Raw genomic sequence first — 22,701 nt, 5'->3', positions numbered from 1 at the left:
TGCCAACGGACCACCGCATACGACTTGTCCTGCTGGGACCACCTGGGGGCTGGTCTGAGGAAGAGGGGAAAGTGGTCCGACCCCCAGGTGTCGTCCGCATTTTGGTAGTCATACCGGACCCCTGGTGACGTGAACGCCAGGTCCAGGGTGGAGCACGGCCCTGGACGGAGGACGGAGCTCTCTCAGGACGGCCCTTCGGTCGTCAAGGCTGGCCGTCTGTCGGAGTGCTGTCGCTCTTTGGCTTTGCTGCCGTCGAGTGGGGCAAGTCGGGTCCAAGGCACTGTGCCCGCCCCCGCAGTGGTGGCAGGTAGGAGCCTCAGCCGTGCAAACTGAGCGGTAGTGGTGTCCGCTGCACGCAACACAGCGGGGGGGGGGGGGGGGCGGCTGCAGGTTGCCGCAGCGTGATTGTACCCCCCGCATAGCGGGCACTGCAGAGGGCGGGTTGTCAGTGGCTGGACCTGGAACCTCATGCCTGCTATTAGGACCTCCTCGGGGGGTGGGACCTTGAAGCGCACGGCCACCGCACAGGGGCTCCGCTTGATCCCCTTGATTTCTACCGTGGACTCGATGGAGTCGGCGATGGTGACGGCGTCCACTTCCCTGCTAACGCCGTGGACGATGCCGATGTAGCCGTCGGCTGGCCTTTCCTCGAAGGCCACCACTGGGTTGGATAGGAGGGACTTCTGGTCGAGAAGGTGGAGTCGAGCCTCCTTTGTCAGGACGTCTGCGGAGATGAGATTGCGGCGCCGGTTGATGCGGACCTCGCAGACGCCTGGCATGGAGTAGAGGAGGGCACTCCAGTCCTCCTTGACCGCGGCCTGGAGCGTTGTCGGCCGTCGGGGCTGAAACAGGACGGTGGTGAGGTGGGTGTTGCGGATGGCCGTGCGCTTGCTTTTGCGGCAGACCGGGATCCATCCTGACAGGTCCTCCGCCTCTGGAGATGATGTGAAGGGTTGGGGACCTTGTAGTGTGGCTTCTGGGGAGCTGGTGTTTGTGCTTGGGGCCGGGTGTCCCTGGGCTCGTCCTCCTGGTTGGAGGGCTGGGTTGGAGCTGGGTGGGAGATTGTGGAGGGCTCCGTGGGTACCACCATGGTTCCAGCAGGGGCAGGTGTGTAAGCGGGCATCGGAGGTTTGTCAGTTGGAGTCCCTTTAGGGTGGGGCACTGAGCAGGCAGCCTGGAGCAGAGCCTGCAGGGCTGGGGCCTTTTCGTAGGTTGCTTCAGGTGAGGGGACGGCCTGGTTGTTGTCCGGGCTAGGAGCGGTGGACGGGGGCCCCTGACGGGAGGGTTCTCTTGGTCCACGGTCCCTTTGAGCCCGCTTGGTGGTGCGTGGGTTGGGGGGGGGGGCAGTGGTCTTTAGGAACTGGGTTCGGGACCGAGTGATGGCCGGGGATGTCAGGGCCGTTGTGGGCTTCTTAGATCCTTTGGAAGAGGTGCCAGGAGGAGCAGCCTGTGGCTGCTGAAGTGCCCTGGACGCTTGAAGAGAAGAGTGTTGGTGCGAGTGTTGGTGTGAGTTGGTGTGTGTGTGTGTGTCCGTCCGTGTGTGTCCGTGCTGGTGCCTGTGTGGGAAAGAGTGCGCCTCCACTCCTGCGGACACTTTTTGGTACCAAGCGGCCGTCCCCCTTCGTGACACCCCTGCCGCCGCGCTCTCCCAGGCCAGCGACAGTCCCTACGGGTGCGTGCATGCGTCTTGCCCGTACCACCCCGGCTGGCTGTGTATACATAGAGAGCAAGTCCCCCTCCTCAAGTCATGGAGGAGAAAACCTCCAAGTCCCCTCCAGACCCTGCTGGACATACTGAAGCAGTCCCATCCCCCCAGGGCGAGGCCGAGCTCGTAAACCGTGGCCGGGGCCTCCTTAAGGGCACAAGCCAGCGCAGGGCAACCAGCCTGGACTGCGACCCCAAGTTTGTTCTCCGCCACCGCCTCCGAGTCGACCTCCTCCTGGCTGAATGGAGAAGGGGTGAACACCTACTGGCTGCACCTGCCATTCCCCCTCATCAGCGAAGTTCTCTCAAATAGACACATTTAGTTGTGTACCTTGTTACCGTTAGAGGAATACCGGAAGCCCGCCTACCGCCGGTGAGCAGGTGCTGATTGGTCCCGATGCTGCAGGCGCGCGCGTAGCTGCCGTTTACGCGGTGCCTTCTGGCGACATCAAGGAGATTTGCGCATGCATTGGGTGCGCCTCAGTGATTTGTGGCTTCTCGTGTCCTAGTGTTGCTAGAACCATTGGTTCTAGCAATACTAGGAACCATTGCTAGAGCCATTAGGAACCATTAGGAAATAGGAACCTTGCTAGAACCAATGGTTCTAGCAACACTGTTTTGTCCTCTGACGTCATCACGCTTGTACTTGCGAGTTTGACCTGTGGTGGCGATACCTGTATTTCGGTTCTTGCTCTTTTCTACGTTACGAGAGCATTGTTGTCAGTGTGTGTGGCGTTTTTGTAATTAGGAGCTGGTATTCTGTCGATACAAGCCAACTTCAATTTCTCCTCAGTCTCCTTTTAACAGAAGCCAAATGAACATCCCCAACAACGTAAACATGCCAAAAACGGCCAGGGCGATCAATACAGCTAGCCCCAGCATCCTGGACCACTGTCTCCTCTACCCGAAGCAGAACTCGTGAATGTCTTCTTCAAAGCTGGCGCCCGTTGCCTACCCGGGCACACCTCGCCTTCGCGAAGCGAAAGAAGCACCGGTTTCCTTTGAGACACGTATTGGTGGCGGTACAAATTCGCTTGTGGCAGCCTCCACGTCTAACCAAAGCATTAAAAGCAACAAGATGGACATCCCCAGCAACGTAAACGTGCTCAAAAACGGCCAGGACTGTCAGAAGAGGTAGGACCAGCATCACTGGCCGTTATCTCCTCTCCTCGAAGGACTCGTCACTGTCTTCAATCAGCTTCAAAGGTGTCTACCGTTGCCCACGTGGGCACACCCCGCCTTCGCGAAGCAGAAGTAGCACCGGTTACCGTTGAGACACGTACTTGTGGCGGTACAAATTCGCTTGTGGCTGCCTCATTCTAAGGGCCTACTTCCAAGACCACCCGCAGAAAGGTGGTGGCAGAGGACTGTCCCCCACCAAAGCTTCAACAGAAACAAGATGGACATCCCCAACAACGTAAACGCGCTCAAAAACGGCCAGGAAGGTCAGAAGAGGGAGGACCAGCTTCACTGGCCATTATCTCCACTCCTGGAGGCAGGATTCGTCACTGCCTTCTGTTCCCCGCAGGGGCGTCTGATTCATGCAGACGTTGGTGAGTTGCGCCACCACGGACCCGAGCACCCGCGCTTAGCCGTGCGTGGCATCGCCGTGTCCGAGGAAAAGGGGATCCTGGTGGTTGAGCCAGTGCCGAGCGTTCGGACCTTTAAGGCCCCTCGGCGGAGGCAACACACCAAGAGTGACAATTTGTACTTTGCTGCACGTGTGTGTTATGACTGCCAAATTTTTACTGGAGAGCTCGTGCTTCTTTTTCACAGTATATGAGACTTGCAGGCATGATATCAGTTGTGTGATGAGCAGATAGATATTGCTAAGTGGTTATTGTGATACGAATTCTCTCCTCAAAACAAAATTTGTCATCCTAAATGAAAAGGCCGCCGCGGTGGCTCAGCGGTTATGGTGCTCGGCTGCTGACCCGAAAGACGCGGGTTCGATCCAGGCCGCGGCGGCTGGAATTTCTTTGGAGGAGAAATTCTAGAGGCCCGTGTACTGTGCGATGTCAGTGCACGTTAAAGAACCCCAGGTGGTCGAAATTTCCGGAGCCCTCCACTACGGCGTCTCTCATAGCCTTAGTCGCTTTGGGACGTTAAACTCCATAAACCAACCAACCAACCTAAATGAAAAGCATTTTTTTTTGTTTGCGCTGACGAGCACGAGGAAAACAGCTTCAAGTTCATCGCATCAATGCACATATAATACAGTAGTACATACACGGTTTTGCACAAACTTGGGCAACTGACCGCTTCAAGCTTTAAGTGCTAGAGCGTTACAAAAGACGTCAACGTCAAGCTCCGCCACATACAGTGGTTTATACGAGCACAATGTCATGCACAGTGCTGCCTACATTCGGGTGTGATGTCAGAGCTGCCTTAACAGCACACGACGGTAGATACAGAAATAAAGAGTTAACTGCGCGAAAGGGTTAGGACACCAGGGTGGCACATTCACGACACTTAGAAGCGCGGACTGACAAAGTTGTCACTCTTCTGTGTAGTGAATGTGTCTCCCTGGTGTCCTAACCCTTTCCCGCAGTTAACTCTTTATTTCAGAAATGAACCAACTAGCCCGGCATATCCTCTTGCAACATATTTTTGGTAGATACACTACGAGTACTATTTTGAAAGCTTGCATAAATCCTCTCCTTAATACTAGAGATGTAGTTGGCGTGGTGCGTTTCCTAAAAATGTCCGCGAACGGTGCGTTATTTTAGCATGAATCTTAGGGAGAATTGTTCTTCGCTGCGACCAACAACCTGGCATGCTTAAACCGTCGCACGAAAATAATGCGGACGGAGGAAGCGGGAAAACAAAAATGATTTTCTCTAACGAAATACCTTGTATCAGTTTTATTTGCAGAGCTGGTGTGCTTTCCCGACTAGCCCGACGGAAGTTGTGTTCTGGGCTCATTCGAACACAACGACCAGCATGAAAAGGCGGTGAACACTACCAGCAATGCACCCTATCACCTGTATTCACTTATTAAGCAGAACTCGTTCGGGCGACAGGCACGAGTATTGAAAAGAGATGTGTTCAGCTGCGCCTTTTGCGCCTACGTTTCAGCGTACTTTGCCGATGTTACGAGACACATGCACACTGAGACAGAAGGAGAGCCATTTAAATGCTCTAAGGGCCCTGAGGTGTTTGCGATGTGCGAGGCTAAGAAATATATGCTATGCCACTCAGGAGGCCGACTACATGAGTGTCTCCTGTGCCCTTTTACAACTGACGACTCTGCAACGTTAACTGCGCACAAGCATATACACATGCTAAAGAAAGGCCTTTCAGTGGCAATACGCCTGCTTTTACACCTGCAGAGTCTCGATGTGTCACAACACACGATAGTATGCACACTGGCGAAGCCACTTCAATCGCGATTTGTCTTCTTTTACACCTGGGGAGTCTGAAAGTGTCACTCCACATGATAGTATGCTCATTGGCGAAAGCAACTTAAATCGTGACACGTGTCCTACACATGCAGTCTGGATGTGGGACAACACACGATAGTATGCCCACTGGCGAAAGCTTCTTCAATCGGGACACGTCTACTTCTACACCTGAAGAGCCTAGATGTGTCACTACACACGATAGTACGCACACTGGTGATATCCCTTTCAATCGCGACGCGTGTCCCTCTACAGCAGCGGAGTCTAGAAATGTCACTCCACATTTTAGTAGCGCACATTCAGAACTGCTCATTCTGAAAATCTAGCTGTGCACAAGCGAATGCATACTGGCGAGAAGAACTTCATTTGCAACGTGTGCCCTTTTGCAGCTGCCAACTCCGGCAACCTCACTCGACATAAGCGTATACACAGGGGTGAAAAACCGTTCAAGTGCGACACGCACTCTTTTTGACGGCAAACCCTTGCAACTCAACAGCGCACAAGCGGACGCACACAACGAAAAGACCCTTCTTTTGCGGCTGCGAAATTTAATACACTCGCTCGACACAATCTAACACACACCGGCAACAGACGCTTCAAATGCGACATTTGTCCTTATGCAACGTCGCGGCCAGTTAGTTTAAACCGCCATAGGCTGACGCATGCTAGCGAGGAGGGCTATCGCTATAACCTGGGCTCATTCACGTGTTCAGGTAAGCATAGCCTCAGAGACCACCTGTACGGTCACGGGCAGCGAAATATTCAGGCAGGCGTGCCGATGTCAGCAATATGGGCCTGTCGCTGGTGTACAATCCGGTGCGCCTTACCACATAATATTAGCGTGCTCAATTAAGCGTGCTCAGTTAACCGTCACACGAGACGTATTTTTCTTGAAGTTTGACTGACACCGAAAACTAACGACGACTTTCTTAATGTAGGGAGATAAATGCAAGATTTCGCAGGTTTTATTCCTTATTCAGTGTTGCGCGCGGGTACACGGTTTTGTTAATAAGTCACATTTTAGAGTTGTACTCGGCATCACTGCTTCGGCATTTGTCTGAAAATCAGTTTCGGCTGCTGACCCGAAAGACGCGGGTTCGATCCCGGCAGCGGCAGTAGGATTTTTTTGTAGAAGAAATTCTAGAGGCCCGTGTACGGTGCGATGTCAGTGCACGTTGAAGAACCCCAGGTGGTCGAAATTTCCGGAGTCCTTCACTACGGCGTCCCTCATAGCCTAAGTTGCTTCGGGACGTTAAACCCCAATAAACCAAACTAAACCAACCAAAGTTTGTATACTGACGGAGCTGTGTCACAAACATTGCGGAGGGCACTCAAGTCTACTTGTGTGCTATGAATGCGAAAGCATCGTTTCTGTATTTTCATCTCTTTTTAATTTTATTTACGTTCTTATTATGTTATCTTCCTTTTTAGTGACACACCTACTCATTAGCATACTGTCGTAAGGCAACGCATGCACTACGTTCGCCTATGCTCTTGAAGAAGCGACGTGGTTTTACGGCCTGTGGTTTTATATGCTCGCCTCGCAAACTGGAAGACCTTGGATCAATTCCCCGCACCTTGGAAAGATATTTTCTTTTCTTTGATATTTCCCCGCAGGGGGACGTCTGCAGCATGCAGACGTTGGTGACTGGCGACACCACGGGGTATCCCGAGCATCGGCAGGGACATCCCCGCAGGGGGATGATGGTGAGCATGCGTCACCACGGACCCCAGCATCCGCGCTTAGCCGTGCGTGGCATCGCCGTGTCCGGCGAAAAGGGGATCCTGGTGGTTGAGCCGATGCCGAGCGTTTGGACCCTTAAGGCCCCTCGGCGGAGGCAACACACCACTTTGGCCCCAGCTTCCTGTAGACGGCACCTCCGGCCTGTCCCAACCGGAGGAAATCGGCAGTCGCATTTTCCTGTCCGCCCCTCTATCTTTCGCTTTCCTATTTCCTTTCTTACAACTTTCCTGTATCACCCTCTCTTCTTCGTTTTTCCTCTTTTTCCTGGCGGCGAGGGTTAACCGTGTGTGACCAACTACCCTGAGTTGAGTCATATTAGCTTACAGTATATGTGTACAGCTGGCGTGGGCAGGACTTTCTTTCAAGTTCCTGTCACGTCCCCTTGTTGGACTCCATGCTGGGCGGCTGGCACCATGACCGAAAAACATCAGTTTTTTTATGGCTCCCCCTTTCCAAACCTGATCGCTCCCTCAAAAGAGGGCGGAACGAAGCAGCAGACTTTCTGATGAAAAAGAAACCAACTTTCACAAAGTTTCATGTTATACACAGTAACTGTGAAGAAAAGCATGTCCGAATCATATCCCCATTTCTTGTTACCAAATGCCTAACAGATACCTTAGGGCCTGGCTACAAGGTATCCAAAATGTCCAGCGGCGACCTACTCCTTGAACTATGCGAGAGCATCCAGTGCTCGAAACTTGCAAACATTGCTTCTATAGGGGACATCTCTGTCCCGTGACTCCCCACCGATCCCTCAACACAGTTAAAGGCGTTATCTCAGAGGCTGACTTTATCCACCTAACAGAAACTGAAATGCTTCAAGGACTATCCGAACAAAATGTAATTGACGTCCACAGGATCAAAATCCGCAAGGATAGTAAGGAAATAGACACCAAAAACATGGTCCTTACATTTAACACCAGCAGCTTGCCCGAAACAATTGAAGTAGGATACCTGAAAGTCAACGTAAGGCACTACATACCTTATCCCCGTCGCTGTTTCAATTGCCAGAAGTTTCGCCATGGCTCACAGAGCTGCCGCGGCCGCAAAACCTGCGCGAAATGCGCATGAAAGGACTACCAGTCTGAGGAATGCGACGCAGCACTACGCTGCGCAAACTACGAAGGCGACCACGCTGCGTACTCCAGGGCGTGTCCGTCCTGGAAAAAGAAAAAAGAAATGTTCACCATTAAGACCAAAGAAAACATTTCATTCAAAGAAGCCAGAAGGCGTTTTGCACTTAACAACACATTCTCCTTCACAGCAAAACCAAACTTCGCTGATGTGGTGCGCAGGGGCGTAGCACCACACAGCACTCCGGCACCTGCCGCGGCCACTTCCACCGCGCCTGTGGCAGGGCCATCCACGCCCCAGGCAGAGACAGCGAAGGCTGCTCTGCCAACTCCAAGCCAGGAAGTGCCGGCCCACGGGTCAGCATCCCGCAGGACGTCCCCCCGTCGGGGGAGGCCCGACACCAACACATCCGCTGCTTCGCGGTCCTCCAGCACCTATCGCGACGTAATGGATACAGCTCCTACTCCGCGTGCTTTGCAGCGGCGGACCGGCTCTCACGAGCGAAGAAAAGACAGAGGCCCGGTAACGGGCCCGGAACAGTAAATTCTTTCCGTTCCAATCAAACCCAAAAACACAAACATGGCATTTGTGGTTCAATGGAACTGTAGAGGAATGTTGAGGAACTGCAGTGCTATAACACATATTCTAGGGTCAGTGATGCATCTAGCTTGATGTCTTCAAGAGACCAATCTTGGTCCTCAACATTCAAATATCTTAAGACATTATAAAACATTTAAGCGTGATCGCGAGCTACAAATAGACTCTCGGGAGGCGTCGCAATCGTCATTCAAAGCGGAGTCCCGGCTCAAGAAATCGAACTGAAACGAAACCTTGAGGCAGTTGCGGTTAGCGTCATCAGCTACAAAATCATAACAATATGTTCTGTATATCTTCCCACACACATAACATTAACATGCCAAGATCTAGAAGGCCTGATCGATGAATTGCCGGAGCCATTTCTGGTAGTTGGCGATTTCAATGCTCACTCTCCGTTTTCGGGAAGCGAACGCTGTGACTCTAGAGGCCAAACAATCGAAGATACTTTCGAATAATGTCTGTCTTTTAAATACGGGAAAAGCCACATTTTGCTGCCCAAGCTCAGCAAAAATGAGCTTTCTCGATTTAGCTTTCGCATCACCATTACTTTCTAATGATTTTAAATGGGATGTTTTAAAAAGTGCCACTCTGGAAAAGGAATTTTCTGACCACCTCAGCACAGATGAAATTAATGAGAAATTTACTGAATGCATAATATCGGCCGCAACACTCTCTATACAACAAACAACAGGACTTGCACAAAAGAAACATAAAGTGTGGTGGACACAAGAATGCACATTAGCAAAAAAACAACAAAACAAAGCCTGGAGTGCTCTGCGTCGATATGCCACTGGAGAGAACTTACTTACCTTTAAGAAGGCAAAAGCCAGAGCGCGGTATGTGCGAAGAAATGCAGAGAAAACCTCTTGGCAGAAATAAGTCTCCTCAATAAATAGTTAAATAACATCAACGAAAATGTGGGAAAAAGTTCGTAAATTTACTGGTGACCCTTTCACACTTCCTCTCTTGACAGCACCCGGGACACAAACATCTTTAGAAGAACAGGCCAACATAATGGGCGATCATTTTGCTGAGATCTCAAGCTCATCCAACTACACAAACACATTTCAGAAACACAAAGCAATAACTGAAAAACAAAAATTCCCATCCGGAGGAGGTATACATGAGGATTACAACCAGCCTCTCACACTGCAAGAAATAAATAAGGTATTATATTCTGGAAAAAAGACAGCACCAGGACCAGACAACGTGCATTACGCTATGCTTGCCCATCTCTCCGAGGCTGCTGTAGAGGCACTGTTAAAATTCTTTATTAAATTCTGGATAACTGGAAATATACCTGACGAGTGGACAAAAGCAGTCATAATACCTTTTCTCAAACCCGGAAAACCACCAACAAGTCATAGCAGTTACAGACCAATAGCCCTCACCAGCTGCATTGCTAAATCTTTCGAAAGCGTAATAAACATTAGACTGATCATCGTACTTGAATCTCGGCAACTATTAGATACACACCAATGTGGGTTTAAAAAAGCATGCTCGACCACAGATCACCTTGCCCGCCTAGAAAACACCATCCGGGAGGCGTTCATCCACAAGCAGCACTGTATTGGGGTTTTCTTCGACTTGGAGAAGGCCTACAATACCACGTGGAAGTTCGGCATCCTCCGTGACCTTGCAGAGCTAGGTATCCGCGGCAGGATGCTGAACTGCTTGAACGACTTCCTGGCTAACCGCACATTCCGAGTCCGCCTAGGAGCAACTCTCTTAATCGCTTTCACCCAAGAGAACGGCGTACCCCGTGCGTGCATTCTAAGCCCGACACTCTTCATAATAAAAATGAATTCCTTAGCTAAAGAAATTCCCAAGTCCATAATTTATTCAGATTATGTAGATGACCTACAAATTGCGTGCTCGTCCTCCAGCATATCAACCTGTGAGAGACAAATACAAATCACACTAAATAAACTAGGTGCTTGGGCAGACAGAAATGGATTTAAATTTTCCCCTCAAAAAACAGTAGCTGTTCTTTTTTCATTGCGACGAGGCCTGCAGGTCGATCCCAATATACACATGAATCATACTGCGCTACCCATTAAACAAGCATACAAATTTTTAGGCCTAACTTTCGACAAGAAACTCACATTTCTACCACACATTATTAACCTTACAAAGAAAGTTTCTCAAACCCTCAATATCTTAAAAGTGCTCTCACGGAAACGGTGGGGGTCCGATAGAGCAAGCCTTTGACAAATATATCGCTCTCTGGTGCGCTCCAAGCTTGACTATGGGTGCATAGTATATGGTTCGGCAAGTGCATCCTACTTGAAAAGATTAGACCCCATTCATAATATTGATTTACGCCTATCATCTGGAGCTTACAGAACATCACCAGTAGCCAGCCTATACGTTGAAATTAATGAGCCCGCTCTTGAGGAGCGAAGAATCGCACTTACATACACATATGTCTTAAAAATCCGTTCTCTTCCGAAACATCTCTGCCAGCCAATTGTCAAGAAGGGCCCATCTAAAAGATTATTCATCAACAAACAACATTCTATCAGACCATTACTATTGCGCTTTGAAGACAAATGTGAAGAGCTAACAGTAATAGACTGCTTGCCGAATATTGCACAAAGGAATGAATATTTGCCACCATGGTACAGCCTGCCTTGAGTATGTGACTTCACAATGACACATTTAGACAAAAAGCAAACGCCAAACGAGTACATATTACAGGAATTCTTTGCACTGCAAGAAAAGTGTGACACTTACATTGAATTTTATACCGATGGCTCAAAAACAGAGTCACATTGGAAGTGCAGTAATCCAAGAAAATACTAAACAGATAATGTGACTACCAGTATGCGCATCAGGTTTTACTGCTGAGTGTTATGCCGTCTTTGTAGCTGTAGAAAAAATAGTAAGAGAGAGCATCAAAAACAGCATCATTTACACCGATTCGCTCAGGATGCTCAAAGCACTGCAACCCAGGAATGCTGATGAACCCATAATAGGAAGCATCATACATAATATAGTTAAAATCACAAAACATAAGCATAACATTAAATTCTGCTCGGTTCCTAGCCATGTTGGAATTGTGGGCAATGAGAAAGCAGATGTATGCGCTGCACAAGCCCGGAATGGTCAAATAAAACAAGTGAGCATACCGCACAGGGATTGCTTAAAGTTTATCAACAGTAAACTCAGAAATAAGTGGCAGGCAGCATTACATTCTGTTAATGCAAATTACATTCTGTTAAGCCCATTTTAGGGGAATGGCAATCATGTAAGCATCAAGAACGTTTTACCAAAGTTATCTTATCTCGGCTCCGCATTGGACACACCCACCTCCCGCACAACTTTCTGCTAAACAAACAAAACAAACCTCTCTTTGAAATGTGCGGTGCTGAACTCACAGTGAACCCCATTTGAATTTCATGTATAAATCTAGAAGAACAAAGAAAGAAATATTTTACAACATTTTACAGGGAAAGCATCCCATTACACCCCGTGTTACTTTTAGGTGATCGAGCACTGGTTCACATCTCATGTATTTTTAGGTTTCTCAAGGAAGCCAGCATCTTAAACAAACTCTAAGTATAGAAAGCTTCGCCTTTAACAAAAACTCTAACCTTGTGTTTGGCGCATCATAGCCTCAGTTGCTTTTGCGCCATTAAAATCAATATTACTACTACTACTTTTCTTTGATATTACGGTGACGTCATCAGGTATTTTTGGGAGATCGCAGACGCCGCATTTGTTTCTCGATGAGCCATGTAATCGTATTCGCATAGGATATTCTCATTGATATATTCGCATTGATTTCCTGCAGACAAAAGCTGGCTAGGCCGCTGAGCGCACGGTCCGCTTCTCGGGGTGCGTCACTTAGTGTACAGGATTCATGACCGCTACAGATGTAAGGAACGTCGGTAGGCAGCGCTCGCTACCAAATACTTGCTTACAGTGAGAGTGAGAAAGTCGGGCTTCGGACGTTCTCCATATTGCAATAAAATTACCACAGCAGTTACCAAATTACCACGGCCTCGTGCCTTGATTAGGCCTCCGTTGTCTGTTCTTTTATCTGTGCTGCTCATGTGCGCTTAGGCATTTAAATAAAGAACAGATTGCTCAGTCCATGTCTCAAGAATGTGTCACAAGGAAATCCTCAAACCGCTTGACAATGGTTGGGTATGAAGCCTAGTTCTCAAAACTTGCTTTTTCTCACTTCGCATATCGAGCACATGCATCTGCTAGCTTATGCGGTGAGCCAGTTGAGAGTGTAGAAGCGAAGCCCTGTTGAAGCTAAACGAAGAACACCGCAATAAGGCAGGTTGACCATAATTCTTGTTGCGTAGCTGGCATTGCTTGGGATAAAACCTTTCTTAAAGCGCTTCGAAGTAGACGTGAATAATCGATGCAGACATGCATCACCCGTGAGTCTTCGCAAAGACCCCGCCGTGTGAGTCACACGGGTAGGGTACTTAAAATGGGCCCTGGCGGATCTGCGTGGCGGGATTTGGGACGTTGCGAATGCCACGAGGAAAGGCCACCGAGGAAAAGGAGCCGTGGGACCGATTCTCAGGTGTGCTGGAATTCTATAGACTGTTTTGTACTGGGAATATGGCGCCGTCTAGTGTCTATGTTAGAAACGACCACTATGATTGCATGCGCAATGAAATGTGTTGCCATCTAGTGGCTATGCTGGAAACTACCGCCGTGCTGGCTTCGTGCTACACGCACTACTAAGACGCAGGTGGCGCCAATCGGCATGTCGGAGCTTCCACTTTAATTTTCTTTTTTCGTTATAAAATCGTGCAATGATTGAAAACGCTTTTCATTCCGCAGTGAGGCAGTCCGGTAAAAAACTGCCGGAAAATACTCTGATTATGGCGTCGCAAGAGCTTCAGCGTTGTGATGACGACTGACGTAGGTAAAAAAAAAATCGGAGGAGTTTGGCGGCACCCATGGGGTGAAAAACAGCGTGCGCGTAACGCTGGTTGTGACAGCGGTCGACGGACTTTGCGCAGGACAACTGTCAAGCAACTTTAGGAGATATTTTACTTAATTTGAGGGATGACTAGATTAACCAGCTCGGAATATTCTTGGAAGCTAGTGATGTCAGTCCCTTTTTTGCGACTGTCTCAGGTGAGTATGTTAGTCGTACTACATCTGTCGAGTAGGGCCAGTGCGTACGCACTCAGTTTACATTCCGAATTACTTCGGCGATCAGTTTGTTTTGTGAATGCTGAGCGGCTATACGACAAGCGACGTTCCGCCCTCTCCTTCACTCTACAAATATATGACATCTCGAGGGTACGAATAAACTGTCGCGCCGAATAACGGAAATCTGCTTCTAGTCTACAAGCAGGGCATACAACTCTGTTTCTGCAGTTGTTCCATGTGACAGACTATGTGAAACAGTGAGATTCAGCACAGTGCTTTTGTAGACTAAATACTGTGGCACACTTTTAAAGAGTCGAAAAAGAGCTCCGAAGTCTTTCGTGCAGAACTTCTGGAAGGACACTATGCTTTCACAGGCAAAATACAAAACGAGGTCCGAGCATGTGTGCATAAAGCTTAACTCCTCTTATTTTTTTTGTCGGCATGAAGTCAGTTCTCAATTTACGTACGCCACCTCGTAATTTTGATCTGTGTGGAAGTTGCCTATATGCACAGCTGTTTTCTTTAGTGCGTAAATTCACGTGTGCGAACGAGTGGTTCTTTGTTTTTCAGATAGCCGCATGCACACGTACTATTGGCAGAAAAACAATATCAGGGTGTTTTCTCACACACAAAAAAGTGGTTGTAGCACTGCTTTGCAATCAAGTCCCACGAAACACAGAACATCTTATAAACATCCTTGAACAGCTCGAAATGGCTTCACATGTCTTGCGCTAGAATGAAACGTCTCATATACGTCGACGGCCAGATGTCTTTTGGAAACTTCAAGACGTCCGTTTAAGATATCCGCGGTTACTGAAACGTCTAACTCAAGACTATGTTACGAAGACGGGCCAATATGTTCAGGCGATTGGCAGAAAGCTGCCACCATTGATTAAACATGATATAGATCATGACAAGCATTTTTAACCTTCACGTTTTATTCCAAGCAATGAATGAAACATGCAAATGTGGCACATAAACTGTTAGATTTCAGTGCCCTACACCGATATTTGCACCTTTTTAAGAGAAGGCGCACCGGTGCAAAGTACGCGCTTTGTGCTCAAACTGACAGCGCATTTTGTCATAGTTACTCCGAGATCACGTTTATCACGGTCCACATCGAGTACAACTAGCCCACCACTTGTAAAGGTGCACTAAAGTTACGCAAATCATGAAATTTGTTTCCTGTTGCGAACGCCTCTTCGTTCGGCCTCGGTTGGCCACGAGCAAAGAATGTTGCCGTCGCGCCATCGCCGCTTTCTTCCATGCTGTCCTCGCCATGTTGGCGCAGTCCGCTCGAGGCTCGCGCGCATTCTTCCCTTCGCCACGGCCGGTCTCAAGAGGAGCGCCTGAACGCCTCAGCTTGCTGCTTTGTGTCGCTCCGCTCGGTGGTGATAGTCTACAGTCTGTCTACGTGAATTTAACTGTTTAAAGTAAAAATAAACCTTTTTGCAAGTTATAAATGCTTAGCGTGACATAAAAGTATGAGATGCAATTTGTGATTATTTTTATGTTGCTGCTTTGTTTATTTTGCATTTTTGGAATGTAGTACTTCGTCTGGCCATTTGGCGTTGCGGTCGCTAGCGGTCGCTTGCTACGCGCACTAAGTGGACGCTCACAACGTTTCTCTGCCTTCATTGTCTCGCGCTTGTAGGCACTTCGTTTCACGCTGCTGTTTGCAGTTTTCCCGCGATGCCTTTTACTACCAGGACTGCGCTGAAAGGTGCACCTCGTTTTCAGCAAAAGTAAGTCGCCTTCTAATTCTTTCGTCTGTTGAAAGCGTCAACCTTTCTGCGGCTAAGTTGGCAATGTGCCTCATTCAACCGTCTGCTGTGCGTCCCTCCTTTGGTTTGCAAATGACAAAGCTGTCTCAGCCAGTGTTCTCATACCAAAGTGAATGAATGAATGAATGAATGAATGAATGAATGAATGAATGAATGAATGAATGAATGAATGAATGAATGAATGAATGAATGAATGAATGAATGAATGAATGAATGTTTATTTCGCTTTTTGCCATTACAGAAAGCGTGGGTGACGAAATAAAAGCGGTTTACAATAACCGCTTGACGGGCTTTGTCACCCGAAAAAGTCGACGATGACAGCAGCGGCAGTTCTTGCGGCATACAAATAACAATTCACACATCAAACAAAATAGATTTTGCTTTAATGCAGGTAGGGGGTTAGATATGTTAAACAATGACAAGGAAAGAAAAAAAAACGGTCGACATATGTATTTCAGTACTAATACAACCTAATCAATAAAAGTTTCACGAAGTCCACGAAAAGACATTGTGTTTATATTGTTATAAAGAGAAGAGTTCAAACATCTTGGTAGTATATATTTCAGCATAGCAAAACCATAGTTTGTTCTACATCTGGGTACCGAAAACATTTCAGCGTTTCTAGTGGTATACGGCATGTTGTGTACCAGCTGCACAATACGGGACAAAAAGGGGTCATCTCTTGCAGTCTGCTTTTTATAAAAACAGGCAAACCTGTACTCAAACAACCTAGGAACTGGAATTATTTTGTATTTTATTCGAATGGGACGAGCTGGGGCGTCATAGCAGGAATTTGTAATGACTCGTAGCATTTTCTTCTGTTGAAGAAAAAGCTTTTGCAAATTGGACACTGTAGTATTTCCCCATACCAAATAGCAGTACCCTAAGTATGAAAAAAAGAATGCATAGTTAAGGTCAAGTTTTGTCTTTGTAGGTAAGATCTACTTATGACGAGAGACGATACCTATGGATTTAGAAAGCTTGATGCAGACCTTGTTTATGTGAGCATCCCATGACATTGAAGGGGTAAAGTATACACCAAGTGATGCGAATGATTGAACATATTCAATTTGTGTGCCACTGAAAAAGATAGGCGGACCATTCTCTACCAACTTGCCCTTAGCATGAAATATTATCGCCTTTGTTTTTCCTTATTTACTGTCAAGGAGTTTGAGGATGACTATTCCTTCAGAGCAGTCAATACTAAGTTCGCTGAATTGGTTAATTGGTTAATAGCAGTGGAGGAACAGAACAAAGTGGTGTCATCAGCATAAATAGTAAATTTTATCTCGTTGTTTATATTAGTGATGTCGTTTATATATAAGTTAAAAAGTATAGGAAGGACCCAAGAGACTACCCTGTGGCACTCCATTTGAAATCTGTAGGACATCAGAGTGGCAGTTATTGATGACAAGATATTGTGAACGCGAGGACATATACGACTTGAAAAGGTTGAGGGCATGGCCACGTATACCGTAATGTTCAAGTTTTGCATAGAGGGTGCTATGATTGAGGGTATCAAACGCCTTGCTGAAATCTACGAAGATTCCAAGAGTGAGCTTCTGGGATTCAATATTACCTAATATATATTCTTTTTGATCAAGTAATGCATGTTCTGTTGATTTGTTCTTGGTAAACCCGTATTGGCAGTCATTTATAATAGAGTGCTTTAGAAGGAAATTATGAGTTCGATGATGAATTACGCGTTCTAGCCCCTTGGAGAAGAAAGGTAAGACAGATATGGGCCTGTGATTACTTAAATTATTTCTATCCCCCTTTTTGAAGATTACTGCCACCCTAGCAAGTTTCATATGAGCAGGAAAGTGGGCTGTAGTCAGCGCCGTGTTATATATATGCGTTAAGCAGGGAACTATTGAAGGCAGGACATACTTTATTGGGCGGCTCTGGAGATCGCAAGAGTCAAAGCTTGTCGTGTCTCAAGTTTTTTAAAATAGAGTACACTTCATTTTCATCTGTAGGTTCAAAGAAGAGGGATTGTGGAAGTCTATCACCAAGAAATTTTGAGAAGTCAGGGCTGTGATACCGACTGCCAACGGTAGTAAAAAATTTATTAAAAGCACCGGCCAAACGAGACCCACTTAGGTTAGCTCCATCAACTACTAAACTTGTCATGTTATTTGGATGCGTAATTCTATTCAAAAGTAGATTAAGGCGCCTCCATTTTTCTTTAGGGCGATTGGAGAGTTCCTTATCAAAAAGGTTATTGTGGTAAGTGGTCCTAGCTGTTTTGAGTCCTTTGTTCAAAGAGTTCCGAAATGCTTTAAAACGGGCCAATAGTGAAGTATCCCTAGTCCTAATAAATTCAGCAAACATCCTGTGCTTCTTTTTTACAAGTCTTATAAGTCTTGGGAACATCCATGGTTTGCGAGCATTTTTCGGCAGTTTTACTTCAACAGTGGGAAAACATTCGTGATAGATTGGTAAAAAGAGTCGCAAGAAAGCTGTGTAGGCAGCATCCTAGTCGGTGCTTAAGAAAACAGGCTCCCAGTCTACTAGCTCTATGCGACTTCTAAATGTTTCAAGGTTTTTCTGGGAAATACACTGCCGACGTGGATTAAAGGTTTGTGTTGGAGGGGTTTAGTCTCAACGCGCAGAAAAACAGGTAGATGGTCACTGATGTCTACTGCAAAACGCCCTGCGCTGAGAGGCACATCATAATTTGTGATGAAAAGGTCGATAATGGTAGATGAAGGGGAGTTATGCGTGTTGGGCTATTTATAACGTTCTGGAAGCTAGCGGCTTTAAGCAATATTGTGAATTCTTGTTGTTCAGGACTGTTAACACCCATGTCTATATTAAAATCACCTCCTATACAAGATAAGAAATTATCGGACAAAAAAGTGAGTTCTTTTTCAAAAACACGCAGCAACTCATTCATATTGCCTTGTGGTGGGCGGTAAACGACGGTAAATGATTGACGGCGACATTGGACTGTAAGCATTTCAATATTCTCGTTCCTCATACTGTGTTCCGATAAGATATGGCACGAATAGCTTTCTTTTACTAGAAGGGCGACGCCCCCACCACGTTTTGAGCTTCGGTTAAGAAAGAAGATATTATAGCCTGGAAATCGAATAACGTCACTATCGAAGCGATACCAAGTTTCAGATAGCATGATTACGTCTAGTGTACACTGAAGGCTTGACAGAAAACTGTTCAAATGATCCGTCTTATTTAAAGAACACTGCATGTTCAAGTGTAGCATTTGCAAACATTTACCGCACTTATTGTTTCTTAGAGAGCAGTTTAACTCCCATGGTGTGAAAAGAGGCGTATGTTCCATATTAGTCTAAGAAACTAAAAAAAGATGCATCTTCTGAGCGACCAGTTACTATTCCATTTTTGACAAATCATCGTGCAGATACAGGCGAATGACATTGGATCCATGAGTTTTGCGTGCGTAAATAGCCACATTTCTTGTCCACACGAACTTCCAGTCAACTTCCTTTTTCTTTGCTATTGCAGCTCCAAGAAGTTTTTTGTTTTCGGGCGTTAGGTGTTCGTAGACATAGATTGAAGCCGTGCCTTCCAGTCCAATATCCTCGACAATAAGCCGCCTCTTTTTTGATTTCTGCAGCATATCATCACGCTTGGCTTTGGATTTGAACCTAACAACAATGTTAGATTTGCCGGAGTTGCGAGTGGGAACGCGATGGCAGGCCTCGACATCCAAGTCTGTGACTGGTTCTTTGACTGCATCACCAAGTTTTCACAGAATCAGAGTCACATTTTCTTCCTCATTCTCTGGGACACCTTGAATTTCAATATTGTGGTTTCTAGAGTATTGTTCACATTGAACAAGCCGGATCTCAAGATCTCGAGACTTTTTTTCTAAGGAAGCACATTGGGAGTTGAGCTCCTGATTTTCGATCATTAGTTTCGAATTTTTCTCCACTTCTAGCTGCAATTTTTTCTCTAGTTCTTCTATGTCCTGCGTATACTCAATGCTGTGAGTCAGTTCCATCTGCTCCTTTTTGACTTCGTGCGCTTCGTTCCGCAGGCCGCGTTCGGAAGATTCAAGTAACGTCTTCACCTCTCTTTGAAATTCCTCCTTTAGCTTCACGAACTCATTACGGAATTCCTCTTTCAATTTTGCAATATCCTTAGCCATTCTAGCACACACACACAGAGATACTCGTAGGATTGTGCTTGGCAGCAGCGATGGCAAAGAAAGGAGTCAGGAAAGTTTGCTTTTACGAGCACTAACATGCAGAAGGAAGCAGGGGAGCGCGTTAGGCGTGTCTCGTAAGCTGTCGTCGCTGCTGCCAAGTGACCCGGCCAGGAAGTGAATGCCTCTTATATAGCAAGCGGCGCTCCACCGGAAACCAGGACTGAAGACCACGTGTGCTGCTGACGAGTATCGCCTCCTGACGCCTGTTGGCGTTGGTTCCGTGGTTGACCGTGCTGACGAAGTGCGATAATACGCCGGCGTACTTCGGGCGGCTGGTGCGCCCGGCAAAAGTGATCTGCACAAGGAAGCAGGGGAGCGCGTTAGGCGTGTCTCGCAAGCTGTCGTCGCTACTGCCGTACGATGTACGAACGATGTACGAAGACAGGGCATTTCCAAGCGTTTGAGTTCTCGTTCAGTGGATACCGCTATGTTGCTCTTGCATCATCCTCTATGAGCTGCTTTCTTACGAAAGACGTCCATAAATTGGAACCATAGAAAAATCAAGTGTCATCTTGTTTTCTTTTTTTCTCTTTTTTTCAAGAGTGAGCATTCCATTTTTATTTCCATGTGCTTTATATTAACAAGTAATGAACAAATGTGAAAAAAACTAATGCGTGGACTTCCGCTGCCTGTTTTTCTTGACACCCTTGCGAGCTGGCTTCCGAGACTTTCGTCCATGCTGAGCGTTTAGCTTCCGTATTGCCCTCTGGCTCATCCAAACAGGGTAGGTGCCGTGCTCATCTCTGAGTGTCTTTGGATCGTACTTTCGCACAGGCTTGTCAATGTCCATTGTTCCCATCTGGTCATCAACTTGTGCGCCAGACGGCTCATCAGGCGCATCAGGACGCCCGGTGGCTTGCTTGGCATCAACGACGATGCACATGTCGGACATTTCACTGTCGTTCTTGGAACCACCAGCAGCAGCAGCCAGCATCTCTTTCAGCTTAGCCAGCTCTTTGACAGAGTACCTCTCTCGCTTTTTGCTCGCATTTCTCGCTTCCACTTACTACGCAAACTCTTCGCCATTGCTGATGATTATAAACAAGCGTGCGAGCGAACTGCGAAGGAATCGTAGGACAGCGACGTTGCAACGTGCTCTAAGCTGGATCCCACATCATTTGTGACATAGCTTCAAAGCGACCACGCCTTGTGTAAACACGGGTAGAAAAGGCGCGAATTTTTTCTACACATTGAAGTGTGCTCGATTGCATCCCGGTAGGAATTTTATTGTTGCAAACAACTCTGTTCTGTCCTAGCGGTCTCGACCAACGGGATCCCGGAATGAGGGACTCCGCCTAGTATTGTAAGGGGTGAGACCCATTAGGGGCCTCTCCCCGAGCACCTCTCTGTACATTACTAAATAAATGCTTTTCTCCTCCTCTTCTTCCTTGCGAATGTTGGTATTCAACTTAATTTGATGACTACCAGTGACACTCGTGTTAAGAAGGCGTTGGTTATGATTATAATGGCGGAATAGAATGTGCAATGCCCATTATCATGACGTGATCATGAAACCCGTCGTGGTGGCTGTTTGGCTGTGCGTTCGTTTGCCGTTCGCAAGCTATCTGACGCCGTCCGCGGCGGCGCACGTCGTTACAGTCGAAATACAAAGACGCCTGTGTGTTGGCTTAAGTAAGCGCTTGTTAGAGAACCCCTAGTCGTCCAAATTAATCCGGAGCCCTCCACTATAGCGACCCTCGTTGCCTATATATCGCTTCTTGACGTTAAATTGCCGCAATTTACAAGTAACCATGTGGCGTAAATTGTATTGGTTGCATGAAATTCAGTGACTGCATGCATAATATATTGTCGATGGCTTGTTTTGTTCCAGGTTTTCATGAAAATATGGAATAATACTTTGTCAGTTAAATATAATTACCTGATTTCTGCTTATTTGAGCAGGGCTACCCTGAGCTATTTCATTTGCTGTTTGCACTTGTATATGCATTGTTGCTAAAGATTATCGAATTGTTGTGTTTTGCTTTAGGTCTGCAGTTGGTGGTGAACTTAGAGAAAAAATAATGGAGCAGAGGGAACCGTGAAAATCCAGATGCATTACTGCATAGACTTGTTGGACCTATCAAGCGTTTGTTTCACTATGGTTGATAGCTACAACACTGAGGAAACCTACTTGGTGGTACTGCTCTGTATGTGTGCTGGCTGTTTGACAATGTAAGGAAGTAGCCCCTTGGCAGGCAGGCCTCCTTGAATTTTTTCGTAAGCCATTGCAGTTTGCACAGCTGGTGTTGCCGATGAATTCACCCTGTCCATTTCTTTTTAGGTAGAAGTTGTTCAACAGTGGTTTTCAGAGAACCTCCTGGCCTGCTCAACTTATAAAGTTTTCGTAAGCACTCTTCACAGCTGACAGTGTTTTCCCTCCACTTTGTGCTTTCTTGTATAGGTGCAGCAGGTAGTTAGCAAAAATTTATTTCACGAATTCTGTTCTTTGCTTGACCTGACCTTTTGCTTTTGTTAGACCTGCTACAGTTTGCCAAACGAGCAAGGTCTTTAGTTATCCAAAAATTGCACACAACCACACTCCTTACAGTGCAAAACCAGATTACTGCCATTCATAATTAAATAGTTTTTAGGCCCAAAAAGAGACGAGCCACATATGAAGGTAACAGGACGAAGCGCCAACTTCGAACTGATTTTATTGCATGCATGAAACGTACTTATACAGCTTGTCGTCACATGCGCAGGAGGGTCACCTAAAGCTCAAGAACGACATGATAAGGCGCGCTTCAGGAATTTCTTTTCAGTTATACAATACAACTGATGTGTCGCGTACGCACAAGTCGCCTTTCTTTTTGATAAAAAACGCTTCTATCAACTCCCCAGCAGTAGTGTCATTGCTTTTGCCCAGAATGCGCATATCAGTGAAGCACGGCTCACAATTACGGTACGCGCACTTACTAATGTGCTTAGTTAAATGTGTGCATGCCTTTTTCTGCTCTACGTTTCTCTCATGTTCTCTCGTTCGCTCATTCAGGCACCTGCCTGTCTGACCTATGTAGGAGAGGCCGCAAGACGGGGATTTAGTAGACGACCCCTTCAGCACATTTCACGAACGGTCTC

The 22,701-nt window shown here is 46.9% G+C and overlaps 2 pseudogenes; both read right to left on the bottom strand.

Annotated features, from left to right (window-relative positions):
- Nucleotides 1-15,762: 15,762 nt before the first annotated feature.
- LOC149337633 (uncharacterized) lies at nucleotides 15,763-16,450 on the bottom strand (annotated as a pseudogene).
- A 3,780-nt stretch (nucleotides 16,451-20,230) lies between these two features.
- Nucleotides 20,231-20,649, bottom strand: LOC149337632 (protein LLP homolog pseudogene; annotated as a pseudogene).
- Between the last annotated feature and the right edge of the window lie 2,052 nt (nucleotides 20,650-22,701).

Source organism: Amblyomma mixtum, chromosome 7 (genome assembly GCF_055824585.1).
Source record: "Amblyomma mixtum isolate Tamu chromosome 7, ASM5582458v1, whole genome shotgun sequence".
Classification (NCBI taxonomy): Eukaryota; Metazoa; Arthropoda; class Arachnida; order Ixodida; family Ixodidae; genus Amblyomma; species Amblyomma mixtum.
Note: the sequence above shows the minus strand (reverse complement) of the source record. Positions and strands in the feature narration are given on the sequence as shown.